General features: G+C 35.3%; 1 long non-coding RNA gene across 1 annotated transcript; it reads right to left on the bottom strand.

The window, feature by feature from the left end:
- Positions 1-3954: 3954 nt before the first annotated feature.
- LOC125386181 lies at positions 3955-9634 on the bottom strand. The gene is made up of 2 exons (XR_007226118.1): positions 4341-9634; positions 3955-4235 (listed from the first exon to the last, which is right to left on the bottom strand). It is a non-coding gene; the product is annotated as an uncharacterized LOC125386181 (long non-coding RNA).
- Positions 9635-11253: the final 1619 nt, after the last annotated feature.

The raw sequence follows: 11253 nt of genomic DNA on the forward strand, positions 1-11253 counted from the left end.
AAACTATTCGAAAAGTTGCTAACGAATCAACTTCTTCCACTCCTAGAGGATCTGAAAACCCTGCCAGATCATCAATTCGGTTTTCGGGAGCAGCATTCCACAATAGAGCAAATCCACCGAATAACACACAATATCAGCCAAACTCTCGAAAAGAAAAAAATACTGCTGAGCGGTATTCCTTGATATTCAACAGGCATTCGACAAAGTATGGCAGGAAGGGCTTCTTTACAAACTTAATAAAGTCCTACCACACATTTACTACTCCATCCTAAAGTCGTACCTAACCAAAAGACAATTCATGGTTAAATACGTAGACACCATTACCGCAACTTTCCCAATAGAAGCAAGCATACCCCAAGGCAGTGTCTTCGGACCCCTTCTGTTCTCCATCTACACTGCTGATTTACCAATATCGACAGCAGTAACCATAGCAACATTTGTAGAAGACACAGCGCTATTAGCGTCGTACGCCTACCCGATAATAGCCTCATCCACTCTCCAGCGAGGTCTCGACTCAATGGAAAAGTGGTTCCATAAATGGGGCTTCAAAATTAATGAAAAAAACCCACACATGTAACCTTCACGCTGCGAAAACAAACCTGCCCATAGGTCTTCATTAACAATATAACAGTTCCCAACAAGGACACAGTCAGATACCTGGGCATGACTCTGGATCGTTTATCATCCCGTGATCATGTAAATTCGACCAATCGCGGGGAGACGCAATCGCGAGGAAACACGTCAACGGGTGTCGTAAATTCCCATTACGATTATAATAATCGACGCTGCGAGTAGATCGATCCCCTGATTTCCGTTAAGGGCAATAGGGGTGGTTGAAATAATATAACTCCGGGATTAACAGTATTATAATTATATATTTTCTCCAACAATTTCGTATAATCACACACACTAGTAACGTCGCTGAGTATGAGGATTGCCTTGATCTTGCTCAGATTCTGACTGCCAATCTGATAGAGGAAGGCTCTCGTGTCGTAGTAGACGTAGCAATTGATCATATCCGACTTTGACTGAATCGAATCAACAGAATCAACCGAATGACCGAATGAGTAGACGTCGACTGCTTGACTTCGACTGTGTGACTTGAGTGAGGTGAATTGACGGACTGGACCAGACTGACCCGTACTGACTTCCGTGTGTGTCTGACCTATGGAACTTACGGAGGAAGTCTCGGGCTGTGAGTGGTTTTTGAACGAAGTAAGCTGATTCGTTGTTCGTACTTTCCGTTATGAACATGAGGACACGGATCCCCGTTACCATTGGCTAAGACGTTAGCGGTTGAAATTGGGAGATGGAAGCATTCTACCGGTATGACTCGTGGGAAAATCCTGACATTTCCATTATACAAATGCCTGGTTTTCCCTAGCATACGATTAACAGTTTTTCCCGTCATAACTACCAGCTTACTCCGTAATTTTTAGGAACGTTCAATAAACCTAAGGACTTTTTTAAGTACCAGCTATAAACCGAAAATACTTGCAGGATTTAAGGTTTCTGCAAGCTAATGAGAATCGGTTTATGGTGGGCCTTAGCTTTATTGAGGGTTCTCTAATGACGCTTGGGTCTTGACGGTCAGACATTAAGGTACGTCGCGCGGACCTTTTCACGCGACGTAACAGATCAGGAACAACGGTTGGATGGTGTTACGTCAGGGCACACACCGCGGGCAAGATGGCAACCAGATGTCCGCAGATCCTTCTTGCGTACTCTCAATAGCCTCAAGTACCCTCCATAAATCCCAGGAATTTGCTCGTTAAGGTCCTTCAGACTGGACAAATATTCTTTCATTGAATTGTATTTAAAAGTTTATTGTCCACCATAGGTTGACACGGGAAAGTTGCCTTTTCTCGCGTATGAGTCTTCCCACTAGCAACTTTATCTCGAGGACGGTTGGCATCCTTCCTCACCCACCGACATAGCAAATGACCAATTAAGGACGAAGCATATTTCCCTCACTCTTCTAGCCAAAATTGGCATCAACAAATCCGATGGTCCCGTGCGCTGGACACACCCATCCTTAGCTTTCCTTCGCCGAGCTCCACTGATTTTCCATCTTTCAAACAGTCAACATGCCTTTGACCAGGTTTACACCCTTAGATCAGTCACTTACTTAACTCATACATACACAACAGCGTAATTATCTTCATTACAAAGTTGTTGGAACAAACTGTGATTTGTAACTCATCAGTGTACAGAGTTGTGGGAAATATAAATTTTATAACCCTGTTAATCGCAGTATTATACTACATCAACCACCCCTATTATCCTAACCGAAATAAGGGGATCGATCTATTCGTGGTGTCGATTATTACAATCGTAACGGGAATTTACGACTCCCGTTGACGCGTTTTCTCGCGACCGCGTCTCCCGCGATAGCTCGAAAATACAGATGGAACATTACATATTATTATTATTTTACAGTCATAATGACAACATACAGATTGTGTAATGTGTCTATATCGCAAGGTACCAGGTAAAAGAAGAGAGACTTGCTACATATATGTAAACTCCCTAAGAGTTCAGAGGCGGATAGACAGAGGGATTTTATCTGTTTAACGGACTCTCTCTGTTTACGGACAGCACGACTTCTTTTGTTTCACGGACAGAGCGGCTTTCTTTGTTTTACGGAGAGCCATATTGAGAGACGCGCAGTTTCCAAACGGACGGATAGAGAGCAACAGCAGACACAGAAAAAAGAATCATTATTGAAAAATATTGAGGATTGACGGAGAAAGATCGGCAGCTCAGGACGTTGAAAATCGATTCTCGATTTTCAGGTAGACCTTGTACAAAGCTTTGTTATTTATTATTATTTATTGTTATTAATTATTATTAATTGTTGTTTACTTCTGTATTTTATCTAAGCATTGTTACGATAAACACGATTTTCAGAATTCAGAATCGATTCCTGAATTATACGAGAATTGAACCTTATATATATATAAATCATGTGAACAGAAACTGGATTTCATGTAAACAAATGTTTCAGAAAATATGTTACAATGATCAACTATTATAAGTTGTAAATCAGAGATGGTAATAATTAGCTTAATTTACGTGTTAAGATTATATTTAATGAAAAAAATATAAAATAACGCTTTTAAATGTGTTATTGTGTTAATTAGCTCCTGAAACATTGAAATCTTTCCAGGACCACTCAAGTTTGTCGCTGAAATACTTTAATATGATCTTTTATGTCGATCAAATTATTAGGATGACCTAACAGTATTTAAAACAAGTGTGATATTTTATTAAAGATCAGGAACAAACTTTCGAAGCAACCCAATAGCATTTAACAAGTGTAATATTTTATTAAAAATCAATAAGCATATTTAGCATATTTATTTAGAGATACTTCTAGTAACGCTTTAATCTGATATGCTTGAAAACAACCTCCCCGATGGAGGTACTAAGCAAAATTTACAAATATATCGTGTGTCGCCCTCCTGTTGTTTGCAGTACATATGCGGCATTTTTTTCTTGGATACTATTTTCCAGTACCAACAATTTGTTCTAAAATACGCTGCCACATATTCCCAGACAATCTTTCTGGTGGATCCCTTAAGGATAACGTCTGGTACACGTTGACGTTCCAGTTTGTTCAATTTCAACTGCATCTTCTTCTTCTGTTTCACAATCATTATTTGCCCAATTTTTCATCAATTGAAGTAAAAAAATGTATATTTTAGTTTTAACTGAACAAAACACAATTGATTGTCCAAAATGCCACTTTCTTTGACCACTTAATTGTTTTATGAGGTATTGAATAGTAAAACAAATATTGATTTGCTCTATGCATTCCCTTCAGGAAAGTATTATATTTACTTAAGTATAATATCCTACCATGAAGGAAAATTTTACCATTTCTTCTTCAATTTTAGTTCTTCTGGCTTTAAATTTGATGGAAGTTCTCTGTTTTTTTTTTTTTTTTTTTTGTGTGGTAGTTTTACATATTCTTACTTTATTCTTGAGTAAATTTTCAGCAATTTTTACACTATTATAATTATCTTAGTAGACGTGGTACCATTGATCGAGATATGGTTCTGAAGGAGATAAAATTGTTTCCTTGAATCTTTTCCCCTTTCCTCCATAAATTTCAATATTCCCAATATATCCTGTAGTAGTTTCACATATTACTCGAACGAGGAGACCATGTTTTACAATCTTTGCCAGGTTATATGTTCAAAATTTTAGTTTTCCTCTCCATGGTATGATACCTTCATCGAAAGATATTTCTTGATTTGTTTTATATACGAGTTGATATCTTTTTACAAAGTAATCTAATATTGGTTTTATTTTGAAGAGTCTATCTGTAGTATTACCTTGCAAATCGGAGTATTACTGTAGTATTGCTTTTGCAAAAATCGGAGTTTCTAAATATGAATCAGTAGACCAATTTAAAATGATCCTTTCTTACATGTTCCATAAGGAAAACAAGAACAAGAAATTTTTTCATTTTTTTTCATTTCTACATCTACTCACGTTAGTATTTTAGGATTTTACTTCCATCTATATTCATTTTGATAATAATATAGGTTGATTTCGCGGTAAAGCATTTCAAAGAAATCACTTCCAAAGAATAAACTTACGATTTAATTAACGCTAGTATAATCGGATGGAAATTGCTTTACTCCAGGGTTACCTATAAAATCTTCCAGAACAGGAATTTTGTATTGCTTGGTCCATGAATTTGTTTCGTAAGATATAAGAAGGTCTTCGACATCTTCTTCGCTACTGTCTGAGTAGCGTCACTCAACAAGTGACGAATGCTTCTATTTCAAGTAAAATCAATTTCCATCAATACCATTATCACTAATATTATCTTCACTTTCGGTATCACATGGTATATCTGACAACACACGTGCACAAATTTCTGCGCCATATTCAACAGACTGATCTCTCATTTTTTACTGTCCTCTCATTACTAAATAAAAGCGTCGAGTACTCTATAGCGAAGACGCAGCGACTTCTAAGAATCGCGGTTTTCTGTTTACGAATCGGAGATAGAAAATTTTGTTGCCGATCTCCAAGGTACGCGCGTGTGTCCGATGACTCGAAATCAGCAGAAACGTCAACACTTGAGGGTGCCATAAATTCCCTCACTCGCATGAGTGTATTTTTGTGGCATGAGTATTAGTGACATGAGCCATTTATATGGGCCAGCGGCACCGACGTCTTACGATTGCGATGCCTGGAAACGTGAGTCTAAGAAAAGATAGCAAAGCCACTTGGGAGTATCGAAAACGATACTTTCTCTCTTGCTAGCGCACATACTAAGAGAATTTTGACCTTCTTCACAGCTACGACACCGATGTACAATCGTCGACATGTACGAACGTCTATGTAAAATCACGCGAGTTCGGCATTCCCGAATTTATAGAACGTGTTGTAAACGTGACTGCCTTTAACCCTTTCTGCTTAAGAGCCGAGTCTCAATCGCCACGGCGTTTCGTGCGTCAACTTGAGTGGCGAGTGAGAGGCGACAGTCTGTGTTTATGCTAGATTTCGACGTCTATAATTGATGAGAGCATACAGCCGATTCATAAATAGCTCTTTATGTTCTTTGTTAGGAAGTATAAAGTAAAGATGAAATATTTAATCTCAAAACTTCCGAAACTATGGTTCTGACATCTTCGACGTCAGTCCGAATTCGACGACCATAGCAAAAGTATTATAGTTTAAAAGCCCTCAAAAATGGATTTCGGAAGTGAAATTAGCTCAAATGAAGATGAATTTGATTTTGAACTGTTGAGAAAGGAGATCGATTGTATTGATGAAAGAATATAGAGATAACGATAGAGAAAATGAAAGCAATGATGAATATAGTGACACAGTATTAGATGTAAGAAATCGAAAAATTATAATAATAGATGGTGATTCCGAAAGTGACAGTGATGCCCCACAGGATTCTAATAATTTAGAATGGATAATTTGTGAGGAATCTAGCGAAATACCACTAAGAATAAAATTCATAGGCAGCCAAAAACCTGCAGAGCCGCAGGTATCCTCAAATGTTGAACAACCGATGGATTTCTTTTTAGATATTTTTTGTCGACAAAATAATAGATCAAACAATAGCTAAAAGAAACAATTATGCTATAAAAAAGATAGGGGAGAGGGCATTATCATCACAGTTAATTTGACAAACATGGCATAATGTCACTAAAGAAGAATTTTGGCCAAACCCAGGATGCATCTTGGTGAATGCTTTATAAATTATCATACAATATCATACAAAGGTGCAGAAATTAATATTACAAGATCATATTTTCAAAAATGTAAATATAGATAAATTAATTAATTGTCTACCTGTAAAACACTCTGCAGTTCAATCAATCATCGAAAAAGTCGTCAAGTCCAAAAGGTTAATTCGCTTAGTATTTCTTACACAAAGTAGGGAAGATGCCGTATCTTCCAGTAAGTGGACCATGAGAGACGGCAGGGCACTTATCCCAGAATCTTGATCGAACACGCATCTACCACTTTTCAATATTACTTTTTATATCGACCAAATTCTTAAATCGAAACGAACCTCTCAAGCAGTCGATACTACATCAGTATATTGATAATGATTTCGTATTAATCAAGCATGTAATGTAAAAATACTTTCATAATATTTCGTTCATAGCATTCGTTGCTTTTTTACTGTTTTATTCAACAGTAGTTAAAATTTTTATAGGATACTAAATGAAGTATGAAGGACGCGAATTCGCGTCTCCAGTCTCCAAAGTGTTAACATTATCTATTAAAAGATTTTAGACTATTGTTCTCTATTCTTAACTGCACGCCATTTGGACTTTATGCACACCCGCTCTTACGAGATGGCATTGGCGCAAACCACTGTACTACCAATAGCAGACGCAGTAACCTCTAGATTGAAAACAACGTCCATATTTAAAGGCACAATAGTATTGACTTTCTTATTATTTACTTTACCAAATACTATTTCCTTCGTAGCGGTTGCGTTCGGATTATATAAAGGAAAGCAAAAACTAGGTAACAGTTACGCGGCGAAAAAAAGAAAAACATTCGTTTGGTATCCATGGTAGGGAGCCCTGCTCTCCCTTGTTAACGTATGAAGGTTACGGTTATTCATCATCAAGTCTAAGAGGTCTAAAATATCAACAGTAACATGTTTACGTTTTCGCAATCAAAAAAACCTACCAAGCTAAGGACGACGTTTATTTTCCTGAAAACAACTTTGGAAGGTCCTGGTTTAATGTAACGGCGCGATCAACCCCTGAACGCAAATCGTAGTTCAATCCTTGTCCGATTAAAATAAATCTTTTACAAACTTTTGTGCAGTGACAATACTCTTTCATTCCTTTCAACTTTATAAATTTGTATTATTAAAAAACAGAACGTACGTTTACATGCATTCTACAATAAAGACAATAAAAAAGAGACTCGCCATATAAGTATAAAAGGAGGTCCATAATGGTTTACCTCGAAGAGGAATAGATTTACTTAAGCATTTCGAATTCCATTCTCAAGATTCTAGAGAGCCAAAGACTTTAGAAGGCCTAAAAAATTAGAGTAAATTAAATAAATTGAATGTTATTATATGAAATGTGCAAATGTTGCATGAAAATATCGAAATTGTAGCATGATTATTTTGTAAGAGTATAATATTGAATATATATATGCGATTACGTTAAAAGGTTACGATATATTTTCCATATCTCGCAATATTGTGTTATTATTCGTTCAAATTTCATTACATGTTATTAGATAAGCAGATTTTAATAAAACCAAACAACTTACAGCAGTAAAATTAAAGATGTTACTACCTTTGTAGTATATTTTACTTAGAAGTTACGAATGAATTTATAGCTATAATATTTAGAATTCCACAAAATATTCTCAAGATCTATCTTGCCTTACTTGTTAAAGCTTTCAAATGGATCTTTTTAAGATGTATGACATTAGCAGATCTTTTTCAATCATCGGTCAATTAAATTCATCAAGTTCTTAAAATCTGAATAAAGTATTATAGTATAATTTTATAAGCAATGCTTCATAATTTTATATTTATATTTATAGAAGAACTGTTTATGAAAAAGGGACAATTGTTCGCGAAATTAAAGAAAATCACGCATCAGTGGTTCAGATACATTGATGATTAAAATATAACTTCACTTCATACAGTTCTCGACAGCTTAAAGGCTTGCAAAATTACCGAAAATGTATATTATTTTATAAACTATGACAAAAAATAGAAGAACCAATGGCAGCTCAATATTTCAATGCTTATTTATTACATATTAATGTTATTAATAGTCATTCTGAGGTAGTTGATTTTTAACATGTAAAGGTGATTTTTAATTGATAAACTGCGTTTTCAACATATGCGCCTCTACAAATCTACATATGGATATTAAAGGTTTCCTATCTGTTAATTCATATCTAATATACTTTTATGTCTATACTCATATTTTAATCTATGAACTATAACAGCGATATATAAACAATATGAACATCACCAACTACTGCTAAAATACATTTTAAAAAATAAATAACTATGGCAGTTTAACTCTCAGATTCCAATTTACATATATTTCGAAATAAACTTTTACAACCTTTTATTAATTTTAATTTTTAATTTAAAAAGATTTATTATAAAAATAATCTTTGTGTCAATAAAAAGAATTTCGTATATCACATCACAAGCTGAACTATAAAAATTGAAAAGTTAATCGTTACGAATAGTCATATAGGCCCACAACAATAGTCGCAGATATATATTTTGTTGCTTAATATTGTACGTTCCTGTACATATTCGTGGGTAGTTGCGTATTAACGCTACATAAATAAAAAGTATAAAAGTTCAGAGTTATTGTAAAATACAATTAAATGAAGAACGTACATTGCGAATTGTTCAATACACATTACACCTGTATTTTTATTACGCGTTTAAGTCTATGGTCTCTATTATTCATATTTTCGACGCTGCTTGATAGTATAGGTTAAATTACGTAACACATATCTTCTCCAGATTAGGATAACTTAAACACAAGTAATCGTTAATTGGTTAATTGTATAAACAAATAAAATATTTACCTTGATTATATCCATGGTCGATCAAATGTTACATCATTTTGTACTCATACATTCACTTCTATCAAAACTTAAGAAATTATCTTTAAAAATTTACACATACAAATCATTACAGGAACAAAAATGATCCCACGACGCGCATCTTACCACGTGTGAATCCAAAAAAAGGATTTTGCGGCGTCAGTCGCCTCTATTTATTATTAAACAGCTAACATTGGTTTCCCCCACGACGAGAGTTTTCGTAATGTATACCAGGAAGAAAATGAAAGTCCCCATACTTATGGCTCCAGTTCTTCCAAGACTAGTGTTGCCATTACCAGTCAAGTGCTGCCGCTACTAGCCAAATACTGCAAAGTGTGCCATACTAGCCTATACAAAAACTTATTTAGTTACACCACAAACGAAATATACTCACTGTGATTTTATTCTACAAAAGCCTATTTCATTCTACAGTTCGACGAAACAGTCTATAACTAATATTTATGAATTCACGCTTTTTATCCATCTCACTGTCATTACTAAATAAAATGTATGGTGATAATTTAGATGTGGCCTTATCACCGATTTTGATGATTTTTTAATATGCTGTCGGGGCAATGATTCTGTAGCACATTTGTTCTATACATGTAACTGCCGCTTCGTCTTAGTTTTCGAGATATTCACAAAAAAATGTTGTTAATGTATTTATATAAATATAAATATTATATAAATGTTATTTATGTATTTGTGACACAGCCATAAGTCACAAATGTAGTCACAGCACCATAGCACACTAGAACTTATTGTTCCTTCTCCTTTTCTTTCTTTTTCTCACGCTATGATGTATGTAAGGAATTAATCTAACGAATTCAAAGCAGTCGCGTTTACAGTCTGTTCTGTATGCTCGGAAATATCGAACACGCGTGGTTTCACTTTGACTTTTGTCCCTGTCACAGGTCCAGAAACAGTAAAAGAGTAGACAAAATATCCTGCATGCCACAGTTATCGAAACAATAACCAGATGGTAACAGGATAGCCGCGTCTGATGGACACCCGACAATAGCACCTCCCGAGAGACCAAAGCTTAGTATAAGAACCTTTCCAAATCAGCACTCAATACCTTTTTGTTATAACATACTGAACCATCACTCTATTGGATTCGTACAATAAATTTTATTACCATGTCTAAAGTCCGAATTTTTTACCTTACTTACGAAACGTTCGAAGTACGACGCGAGTAGACCACGGGTGATCTGTTAATTTTGTGATTTCCTGTGTCCTCTACGCGACAAGAGAGCTATATCACTGCGGGAGGGTCTTATTTCGAACGGAAGCCTTTAGATAGATTCATTAAGAAAACTTTTATAAACCCTATCAGTTTTTATAATGTCGACTTCTCTTTAATAGCTTCTCGTATACAGAACCATTTCCACTAAGAGCTAAGTTAGGTTGTTCTATGTATTTTTTTCGGAAACTAAGTTTGCTCGATATAATACAAGATTTCCATGTGAGCGATTCTTTTGAGGACAGCAGACACAGCTTTCTGCTCTTGATAGCGAAAACACTATTTCCGCTTATCAGCAACAGTTTAAACTTATTAGAATTAGTAAAATATTTATCAATTATTTAACTGTTCATATTGTTTTCTATCAGAAATGACATAACAGTTGGGCCTCTCAAAAACTAAACTGATTAACTTCACTTTTACATAATAGGATTCATAGATACATGAACGATATTCATGTACAACAACAAAGATTTTATTTTTAGGAATGTATTTATCATAAGAAAATAGCATAAATGATCGTAAGTTCCAAGATAAATTAAAAAAAAAAATTTGTAATCGTAACTTTTTTCTACATTTCAATTTATGAAGTTTGGATGGAAATTGGATTTGATTTATGAATAAATTTCTAACTCACACGCATCTATTTACTTACTCTACATCCTCCACCACTTCTCCTACTCGTTTACGCACAACCTTCTCCTGTGTCACACCCTCAAGAATGTCACACGCTCAGAAGCAGTAATTGTACAGACAAAACATCCTGCATGCCACAGCTGTGGAAACAATAACCAGATAGTAACGGAATAGCCGCCTCTGATATACACCCGACGATAATCCCTCCAGGAGGACTAAAACCTCAGTATAAAAAGCTCTCCTAAATTAGCGCTCGACACCTTTTTGTGGTAACACTC

The sequence above is a fragment of the Bombus terrestris genome, chromosome 13 (genome assembly GCF_910591885.1).
Source record: "Bombus terrestris chromosome 13, iyBomTerr1.2, whole genome shotgun sequence".
Classification (NCBI taxonomy): domain Eukaryota; kingdom Metazoa; phylum Arthropoda; class Insecta; order Hymenoptera; family Apidae; genus Bombus; species Bombus terrestris.